General features: G+C 35.6%; 1 non-coding gene across 1 annotated transcript; it reads left to right on the forward strand.

Annotated features, from left to right (window-relative positions):
* Nucleotides 1-10,891: 10,891 nt before the first annotated feature.
* LOC142179648 (small nucleolar RNA R71) lies at nt 10,892-10,998 on the forward strand. The gene has a single exon (XR_012708193.1). It is a non-coding gene; the product is annotated as a small nucleolar RNA R71 (small nucleolar RNA).
* The last annotated feature ends 467 nt before the right edge of the window (nt 10,999-11,465 follow it).

Below are 11,465 nucleotides of genomic sequence, written 5' to 3' on the forward strand. Positions count from 1 at the left end.
AGGTAGAGGTCGAGAAGACGAAGATCGCAGCTGACAAGTCCATAGCCATGTACATGGCCAATGTCGAGGTTGCTCAAATACAGCTAAGGGAGGCTTCCGATCAACATCGACAGAGCAATGACTTGGCGAAGTGCCAATCCTAAAGGGAGACCCTCGAGGAAATCCACGCTCGAGGTTTTGACCTCTCCAAAGAGATAGCACAAGCTAAGGCGCTTGAAGCTGATGCCAGGTTTCTTTTCTCCTTCAATTATGACGATGATGATGAAGGCAGCCAAGGCGGGTCAGATAACGACGAGGGTCCTGAAGGAGAAGCTGCTCCCAAGGATGAAACCAGGCCCGTGCATAGTTAGGATTTTTTTGTAAGACCCCCGTTGGTCCATTGTACATATTTTTGTCTATATATATATAAAGAAAATTTTCCTTTAGAATGCCTTCTCAAATTTTATCTACAAACATGTTTTTTGCCTTGCAAAACTTTAGCACAATCTTATGCTTTGAATGGTGCGTTCGAGATTTTGGTTTTGGGTGGCTTCCTCTAAGTCACCACAATTGAGTTCGAATAAGGTTCAAACCTAAAGCATGGGCCCTTTAGGGCTTGTATCGAATAATGATGAGTCCTCGAGCCATATTCAAGTCATTTTTTATTTGGGCTCGGGATAGTCGACCCCTTGGGTTCGGATGGAGTGAGAACAAGATCTCGAACTCTAAGTGTATTGGTCCTTAGGCTCTTTATATTGGGCCGATATGGCCTCTAAAAGATGGCTATTATTCCATTCTTTCGGCTTAAAATACTTAGTAAAAATTTCTTTATTCCTTAGCATATATTTTTTTACCTATTAGAATTTTTTTTAGGGTTCGATGTCGATTGAAACCTCTCTGCTTTTGTGCCTTTTCACATTTGTGTTAAGATAATTTGATACCTCGTAAGGTTTTTCGAGGGCTGATTTTATCGAAGCCCTTTTTATTATTTGCCGAGGTAGCCTTTTTTAACTGTTTTTTCAAAGAATTCGAAGGTCTATTTTGATTGCGGGATTTGGACGTTTCCGAGCCGCATTACTTTGGCCATAGCCTTCAGATATTCCTCTTGGGGTTATTCCCCAATAACACTTCGAACTTGTTCGAAGTATTAGTCCTCGAGAATGATGGTCTTGGCCTATAGATCGAGGGGTGCCTCTTTGAGGTCTTATGAATTCGAGTTTAGATAACTCGAATATGTCAATCATCGTCGACAGTCCCCAAATGTTCGAGGTATATTTGCACTTGACCCTTAATCTATTTCTCACAAAATCATAAATATGGAGCTTATATAGTAGAAAGTTTTCTTTGAGACGCAAGATGTTTGATATAGAAATATGCTTCTTGAAATAATTTATACATGCGTAAATGTTTTGCCATCGGGGCTCAACTAATCTATATGGACATGGTTCATTCGATCGTTTGGCCCATTACAAAGTTTCCCTATCGAGACCCTTTGTCATGAAGTATTTTTCTCGAAAATATAACATCCGAGGTTGATGCCCCCAGTATTCAAGGTTGATTGCAAAGAAGCATTGGATACTGTTGAATTTTCCTCAGGTAGCACATAACTGTTGCCTCGTTAAAAACCTTGCCGGAAAACCCCATTTGGGATAAAAACTGATCTAAGGGAAAAAGAGTGCAACGCATGCTTTAAAACCTAAGGTCCTCGTATAGAAGAGTTTCTCGATGTCTTCGATCGAACACCTGCAATAAGTTAGTATCAGATACAAATGGAAAAGGGGAAAGTCATACCTTAGAAATAATACCGTTTGAGGAGTGACACATTCCAATTATTTGGCAATTGTTTACCCTCCATTGTGCCAAGTTTGTAAGATCCTTTTTTGATGATACCGAGGACCCGATATGGTCCTTTCCAGTTTGGGCCTAGTTTCCCTTCATTTGGGTCTCGAGTATTAAAGGTAACTTTCCTCAGAACTAAGTCTCCGATTCCGAAGTGGCGAAGGTTGGATCTTCTATTATAATATCTGTCGATTCTTTGCGTAGCCATTCGAACGAGCGCATCTTCTTGTTTTTCATCCAATAGTTCGAGGCTAGTATTCATAGCCTCGTGATTTGATTCTTCCATTGTATGTCAAAATCTAGAACTAGGTTCCTCGACTTCGACATGAATCAAGGCCCTAGAGCCATATACTAAGGAGAACGGGGCTGCTCACATACTGGAGTTTGATGTTGTTCGATATGCCCAAAGGACTTCGAGTAAAGTTTTTCTCCACTTCCCTTTAGCGTCATTCAACCTTTTCTTTAAGTTTTGAATGATAGTCTTGTTCATTGATTCGGCCTGTACGTTCCAACTAGGATGATACGACATTGTTAACATCTTTTTTATTTTGTGGTACTCGAGGAATTTCGTTACTTTGCTACTGATAAATTGTTTCCCATTGTCACACTCTATTTCAGTTGGTATCCCAAATTGACACATGATGTGATCCCAGATGAAGTCTATAACCTCTTTCTCTTTCACTTTCTGACGCCTGTGCTTCAAACCATTTAGAAAAATAGTCAGTCATAAACAAAATGAACTTTGCTTTACCTGGGGTCGATGGCAGAGGACCGACGATATCCATCCCCCATTTCATGAATAGCCACGGGGATAAGACTGAATGAAGTTGTTCTCGGGGATGATGGATCATCGATGTGAACCTTTGACATTTATCACATTTTTGAACAAACTCCTTGGTGTCTTTTTCCATGCTAACCCAGTAATATCCTGCTCTAACAATTTTGTGAATCAGTGATTTAACGCCGGAATGGTTCCCACAAGTGCCTTCATGGACCTCTCGTAAAACATAATCGGTGTCTCCTGGTCCTAAACATACTGCCAATGGTCCATCGACTATTCTTCTGTACAATGTTTTATCTTCATCCAATGTCAATCGAGAAACTTTGGTTCATAGGGCCCTCGACCCTTTAAGGTCCGATGGGAGCTTTCCGTTATTCAAGTATTTAATATACTTATTCCTCTAATCCAGGTTAAGCTTGTAGAGTTTATCTCGGCATGACCTTCTTCGATCACTGATCTCGAGAGTTGAACGACAGTCCCCGAGCTAATCTCATCTTCCTCGACCGATGACCCCGGATTCATAAATGCATCGACCTTACTGTTTGGTTCTCGAGGTACATGCTGTAAGGTCTATTCCTTGAAAAGGTGCAAAGTTACCTGCAGCTTGTCCAAATACCTTTGCATCTATCCTCTCAGACTTTGAAGGTTTTGTTTACTTGGTTCATGACGAGGCCAATGTGTATAAGATTTTCCTGCTTGTGCTTTGTCAAATTCTTGTATAGTTTATGATACCGTCCCACAGAGATTAGAAAATCTATTCTACAGACTTATAATATTTTAGCTACTATTTGAGAGAATCAGATTGATAAAAAATTTGTGGAATTAAAACTTGTTAAATACTTAACAAAATTAAACAACTTTCGAAAGATTTGTAATTTAAAAAAGAGTTGGAATCCGTTGAATTCACTTAATAATATATTATAATAAAATCTCACTTTCTGCATGTATTTCTCTAAAGGATAATTGCTTATTGCTAATGCAATTATATCTTATCTCACCAAGAATTAATCAACTAATAACATTCAGTGAGATTATGTAATTAATTGAGTTAAAACTGGTGACGGTTAAACCGAAATATCTTCTGGTCTGAATTATGCTAAAAGATAGTAAAAACTTCGTGAGAATATTTTTACTAAATCAATAATCTTGCGACTACAATTCCTCCGTGAGAATTAAAATTGAGTCAAGCAAGATTATTGACTTTTAATAATAGCTTACTAATAATTGCTCTCACTTTACTATTTTATTCAATAATTACTATATATTAATTTTGCTCCGTGAGAATTACAAAATTAATATGAGAGTAACTTAAAGATAAAATATATAGAAGTGATAACAATGATTAGTTAACAACTATTATTATAGCACAATATAAAATATAAATAGAAAATTTCAAACCAAGAATATATTAAAACTGAGATAGTATTATAATATATATATCAAGCTTCATTAACTATCCCAAAAAAAAAGATTACTCCATTATGAAGTAAGAAAAAGGACCTAGTTTAGAAATACGAAGAATTGGTAAAAAGATATTATTTTTCACAAAAGGATAACTACTAGGACTTAGGAATATTAAAGACAAAATAGAGACCAAGAATAGTTCTTCTCTCGCCAGATAAACTTTTCACAATACATTATGAGTGTCTATTTATAGAAAATGTGTAGCAAATGTGAGATGATGTTGCAACTTTAAGTCTTGAAGTTGTGACTTCAAAAGTTGATGTTGTAACTTCATGTTGTGACTTCAAAATTTGATTCACTCTTGTTTACCACGTGCATTACTCTTTTTCCTCCTTGTTTTACTTGTAGTACTCTTTCCTCAATTCAACTTTCCTCTGCAGAACTTGTTAGAAAATATAGGAGAATCGAATATATTTATTCATGGACTATTTATAAAAATCCTTATTTATACGTATGAAAATACATGAATAATTTATATTCATCAAATTCCCCCATACTTGAACTTTTACTCGTCCTCGAGGAAAAAAAATATTTTTTTAATTAATTAATTAATTTATTCGTTTTGAACAACTCTCTTCAAAAATCATTGTTTGCCTTGTGGAGAGAAAATTTATTCAAAATAAGAATTTCCTCATTTTCTAAAACTGATTAACCTTTTCAACCTCACAAAACATATATCTTTCTTATGATTCCATCTTTGTTTGGCGAGAACTTGCATTTCTTCTCCCTATGACTCTTAAGAATTGATAAATTTATGGCCACCATCAACAAGAATTGTATTTCTTTATCGATAGGCTTGCTCATTATGTAAATCACCACTAATGTAGTTTAACACTATTTTGTTGAAATCTTTTAGGGCTTTTTCGGTTTGTAATATTAGGCTTCAGGATGGTAGGATAAAAGAAATATTTATAATGACTTTTTTATTTGTAGCTATTAAAGCTGTATATATTCTGAAATTTGAAGCAATTTCTTTTTCTTCATATATTTTTTTTAAACAATACTTTTTGTACAATAGAGTTTTCTCTATATATGAAGAATCTATATGTATGCTATTTTTTTGCCTTTTCTACCGCCAATTTGTTTTTATAAGCTCCATCTTTGAACTTTCAGCTGAAGAAAAACAATTAGGAAGAAGTAATTACATATACAAAGGTACCTATAATTTACTAGTTCAGATTGCGGTGTGACAAGAAAGAATGATTTACAAGCTTCAAAGTTGGGTACTAGGGATACATTTTTTTGTTTTGGTTGCATTTTCAGGCCAAAAAGAAGAAATCAAAGAAAGCCTAGTTCATTTTTCAGAAATTAGTGTCAACTATTATTTCACCTTGACAAATATTCTGAGCAAGTTCTAGTAAAGAATTACTGAATCTACCTGTTGATGTTCATAACTCTTCTCAATTCCAATGATTTATTGAGTTGAAGACGCAAATCCTCGCTTTCACAAAATTGGAATAATAAACTTGGAAGTGATGTGATACAAGAAGAAAAGAGTTAATATTTAAAAAATGAAGAGATCTTATTTTGTGAATTTAATACCCACAGTAAAACAATAATCCATGAAAGAGAATTATATATACGTAGTACTTTATTTACGAAAATTAAAAACTTTTTTTGTTTTTTTTTATAAATACATAAAGTACTAAAGAACTTTTTTTAAATAAGAATCTTTTTAGCTTTCAAATTTACAGTCATAGAAGAAAGCTTGAAAGAAACTGTAACTACACATGTTCTATGTGTAATAGACTGGACTAATTTAACACCTTAACAGTCATGGGGTCCTAGTTTTGATATAAACCAGAAAATTTACCTGAGCCAATAATTATTTTACACAATCAGATGGTTAACCAACTAGTGACTTAGGCATACCGACTACCATGGAATTACTCCTGTATAGATGGCTTTGTTTTTGTAGAGGCCTTCATGGGATGTCCCGGTTGTACAATAATCTAGATATTAACCAGATCAATTGGTTAAGCATTTATTCGTATAAATTATATTGGGCTTATGAGGTTCCATTGCTTCACCCTCAATGGCTACGGGAAAAGAAATTATAGTTCTGAGTTTAATGTTGTCAGCTCGACTTATTAACAACGAAATGTTTAGGCTATCAAGGTTACCGATGGTTGTTGCTCAAAATGTCCTCCAAAATACAACTTTAACCTGTGACCATTTACCTTAAATTTGTCTCCTCTATTGATATGTTGAATTCAATAACCCATATGGAGTAACATCTGTAACATTATAAGGACCTATCCACCTGGATTTTAATTTTCCTGGAAATAGCCTCAGTCTGCTATTGTAAAGAAGTACTTGATCTCCAATTTTGAAACTTTTTTGTCGGATTAAATTGTCATGCCATATTTTTGTTTTTTCTTTGAATATTCTGGCATTTTCATAAGTTTCTAACCTCAGTTCTTCTAATTTATTAACTTGAAAAAATCTCTTTTTACCAGCAGAGGTTAATTCAAAGTTTAATGCTTTCAGTGCCCAAAAATCTTTGTGTTCTAATTCAACTAGCAAATGGCAAGCCTTTCCAAAGACTAATTTATATGGGGATGTTCCAATTGGCATTTTGAACGCCATTCGGTATGCCTATAATGCATCATCTAATTTTAAAGACCAGTCTTTTCTTGAAATTCCAACTGTTTTTCAAGAATTCTTTTTAACTCGCGGTTGGAAACCTCAACTTGCCCCTGTGTTTGAGCATGATATGGTGTTCCAGTTTTGTGAGTCACACCATATTTTGATAGCAAAGCAGAAAATTGCCTATTCATGAAATGAGTTCCTTGATCACTAATGATACTCGAGGAGTGCCAAATCTAGTAAAAATATATTTTCTAAGAAAATTACACACTGTATGAGCATCATTCTTCCTTGTGGGGATGGCTTCAACCCATCTTGATACATAATCTACAGCCACAAGGATATATTCAAATGAATAAGAAGAAGGAAAAGGACCCATGAAATCTATTCCCCAAACATCAAATATTTCGCATACCTGTATTGATTGCAATGGCATCTCATATCTCTTAGTGATATTACCTGTTTTCTGACACCTGTGACATTGTGCAACATATGCTTGGGCATCTTTGAAGAGTTTTGGCCAAACAAATCCGGCCTCCAATACTTTAAATGTCGTACGGTTTGCAGCATAATGACCTCCAATTGCTCCATCATGACAATGATACAAAATTTTGGTCATCTCTTCTTCAGGTACACACTTCCTAATGATATTATCTGCACAAATTTTGAACAAGTAAGGTTCATTCCACAAATAATACTTAGCATCAGTAATAAGCTTTTTTCTCTGCTGGTAAGAGAGATCTTGGGGTGTCTTTCTTCCAACCAAGTAGTTAGCAATATCTACGAACCAAGGTGGTTGAGTCACAACAGAGTCAACTGAAAAAATGTGTTTATCAGAAAATTCTTCTTTTATCTCGCTGAACTCAAGGGGAAGGTCTTCTAGTCTAGACAAATGGTCAGCTACCTGATTCTCTGTTCCTTTTTTTTCTTTTATCGCAAGGTCAAATTCTTGCAGAAGTAAAATCCATCTTAACAATCTAGGTCGAGCATCTTTTTTGGCTAAGAGGTATTTTAAAGCTGCATGGTCAGTAAAAACAGTCACCTTTGTTCCTATAAAATAAGAACGAAATTTATCAAATGCAAATACTACTGCCAGTAACTCTTTTTCTATTGTGGCATAATTCAGTTGAGCCTCACTTAGTGTTCTATTAGCATAGAAAATAGGACAAAAAATCTTATCCTTTCTTTGGCCTAAAACAGCCCCAGCTGCCATATCACCAGCATCACACATAACCTCAAAAGGTTGACTCCAATCAGGGGACACAACTACGGGGGCATTTGATAATTTCTCCTTAAGGGTGTTAAAAGCTATCATACAATCACCTGAAAAATCAAACTTAACATCTTTCATCAAGAGGTTAGTCAGATGTTTTGAAATTTTTGAAAAATCCTTTATGAACCGTCTGTAAAAACCTGCATGACCTAGAAAGTTTCTAATGCCTTTAACATTTGTGGGAGGTAGTAATCCTGCTATAAAATTAAGTTTAGCCTTATCAACTTCTATCCCATTAGCAGTGATTTTATGTCCTAAAACAATTCCCTCTATAACTATAAAATGACATTTTCCCCAATTCAGAATCAAGTTTGTCTCTTCACATCTCTTAAGAACTAAAGTCAAGTGGTAAAGAGAATCTTCAAATGTTTTGCCAAAGAGTGAAATCATCCATAAAAATTTCAAGAAATTTTTCAGTCATGTCAGAAAAAATTGCTGACATGCAACGCTGAAATGTAGCAGGGGCGTTGCACATACCAAATGGCATTCTCCTATATGCATATGTTCTATGAGGAGATGTAAAAGTTGTTTTATCCTGATCTTCGGGTGCAATTGGTATTTGGTTATACCCTGAATAGCCATCAAGAAAACAGTAAAAACCATATCCTGCAATTCTTTCTAACATTTGATCAATAAATGGTAAAGGAAAATGATCTTTTCTGGTAGCATCATTGAGACGTCTATAATCAATACAGACTCATCATCCTGTAACAGTCCTCGTAGGATTGAGTTCATTATTTTCATTCTTTATAACTGTCATACCTCCTTTCTTTGGCACTACCTGAACTGGATTTACCCAAGGTCTATCTGAAATTGCGTAAATAATACCTACCGCTAGAAGCTTGACAATTTCCTTTTTCACCACTTCCTGCATTGCAGGATTCAATCTCCTTTGTGGTTGGATTATTGGCTTGTAGCTATCTTCCATGAGGATTATATGCATACAAATTGCTGGACTAATCCATTAGATATCCTCTACAGTCCACCTTAAGGCTCCTTTATGTGCTTTTAAGACTTGAATTAGTCTTTCTTCTTGTTCTGCAGTCAAAGAAGATGAAATAATTACTAGAAATAGTTCTTACTGAAGATAAACATATTTTAAATGAGAGGGAAGAACTTTGAGTTCAATTTTTGGTTTAACTTCTTCTGATTGCATCTCCTTATCCCCCGAATCTTTTTCCAGTATTTTAGCTTCTCTCCTAATTGTGGGATCATCATCTTGTGCGGTGCCTGATTTGGTCAAACATCATTTCATTGAGTCTGAAATTAATTGATCATCTTTGAATTCATCTGCAAGATCACTAATCATGTCAATAGAAAAGCATGAAGATGATGCCTCATCTCCTGAAAATCTTAGTATCTTTTGCATATCAAAAATGACTCTTTCTTCATCAACTCTCAAGATTAGTTGCTCTTGATGAACATCTATGATTGCTCTTCCTGTAGTAAGAAATGGTCTACCCAAAATCATCGGTTCATCAGGACAAGGACATTCTTTCATTTCAAGTAATATAAAATCTACAGGGAAAACAAACTTATCTACTCTTACAAGCACATTTTTAATTATTCCCTTAGGTTTCTTAGTACTTTGTTCTGGAAACTGAAGAGAAACACCTATGTCCTTCATTTCACCAAGATCCAACTTTCTAAAGATAGAAAATGGCATCAAATTTATTGAATCTCCAGAATTGCAAAGTGCTTTTTCAAAATATACACCTCCCAAAGTGTATGGAATGGTAAAACTGCCAGGATCACCAAGTTTTTGTGGTAGCTTATTTTGAAGTATAGCACTGCATTTTTCAGTAAGCATTACCACAAAAACTTCTTCCAATTTCCTTTTACTTGACAAAAATTCTTTTAAAAATTTAGCATATGAAGTCATTTGCAACAAAGCATCAGTGAAAAGAATATTAATATGAATTTGTTTCAAGATTTCCAAAAACTTTGCAAATTGACCATCAAGCTTTTCTCGTTTCATTTTTTGTGGAAAAGGAATTGTCACAGGTGGGGCAACCATTTTTTCAGAATTTTTTTCTTCCTTATTCTTTATTTCTTTCTCCTTTGATGGTTCAGATGATTTTTCAATATTCTTACCCTTGTCTACCTGTTGTTCTGCCTGATTCTTTTCTTGTCTGTCTGCATAAGGTTCATATAATTCCTTACCTGATCGTAAAGTGATGGCCTTAAGGTGCTACTTTGGATTTTTCTCTGTATTGCTTGGTAAGGGACCCTGAATCTTTTCTGATACAAGAGCTGCCAATTGGCTTAACTGAATTTCCAGATTTTTGAGGGATGAAGTTTGGCTTTCCATTTTTTCATCAGTAACCTTAATATACTTGTACAAAAGGTCATCAAGACTTGGATGAGCTTGTTGGGGCCTCTGCTGGTATGACCTTGCTTGTTGATATGGTCCTGCTTGCTGATAAGGTCTGTAACTCGGTTTCCCACAATTTTGACTCTAGTATCCCGGCGGACCTTGTACCTGTTGTTTCTGGATGCTTTGAGAGTTTTCTGCATCATTTGGGTTACTCCACTGAAATCCTGGATGCTTTTGTGCCATTGGACTCCCAAAAGGATGTGACTTGTAACCGATGACATTAACCTGTTCATCCGTTTGATTGGTTGCTTGACTTTCATGGTTCTGGTGGTTTCCTCCGCACATGTCACAAGCCTGAAAGTGGTGTGATTGTTGTGTATTCACCTGAAAAGATTCAAACTTTTATGCCAAAGAAACAATCTGCTACGTTAGTGTATTTAAAGCATCAACTGATTTACCGTAGCAGACTTTTTAATGATTACACGCTCAGATGGCCATTGGATAGCATTCTCAGAAATTTCATTCAATAGTTGCAATGCTTCCTCTGTGGTTTTGCCCATTACAGAACCTCCTGCAGCTGCATCTATCACATTTCTAGCAGAGGGTTTTAGCCCGTGATAAAAAAATATACAATTACATATGTTCGGGAATGTCATGGTGTGGGCATTTTCTTAACATTGCTTTTAATATTTCCCAAGCTTGATAAACTGACTCAGTGTCAGTCTGCAAGAAATTATATATGTCTTGTCTTAACTTTGTTGTTTTAGCAGGGGAAAAATATTTGTTTAAAAACTTCTGAGTCATCTGGTCCCATGTCGTAATGGACCCTTGAGGCAAACTTCGCAACCAAGTCTTGGCATCTCCTTTTAAAGAAAAAGGAAATAGCCTTAACTTGATAGCTTCAGGAGGTACTCCATTATACTTAGCAGTTTCTAGAAGTTCTAGAAAATTAATTAAATGACTATGTGAGTCTTCACTTGTATCAGCAGTGAAGATACAAGATTGTTGAATTGTCTAAACCAGGATGGTCCTGATTTCAAAGTTGTTGGCTGCCACTGGGGGCTTCCTGAAACTAGATTCATAGTTGAAGCGATCAGGTCTAGCATAATCTCTAAGGATTCTGTTTGCTGGCCTTGGCGCCACTTCATCAAATTGCTCCTTTACATGGACCGGTGGTGGGATCCCAAATGGGTTAATGTTCTCTACTTCCTGGTTTTCCATTT

Source organism: Nicotiana tabacum, chromosome 3 (genome assembly GCF_000715075.1).
Source record: "Nicotiana tabacum cultivar K326 chromosome 3, ASM71507v2, whole genome shotgun sequence".
In the NCBI taxonomy this organism is placed as follows: Eukaryota; Viridiplantae; Streptophyta; class Magnoliopsida; order Solanales; family Solanaceae; genus Nicotiana; species Nicotiana tabacum.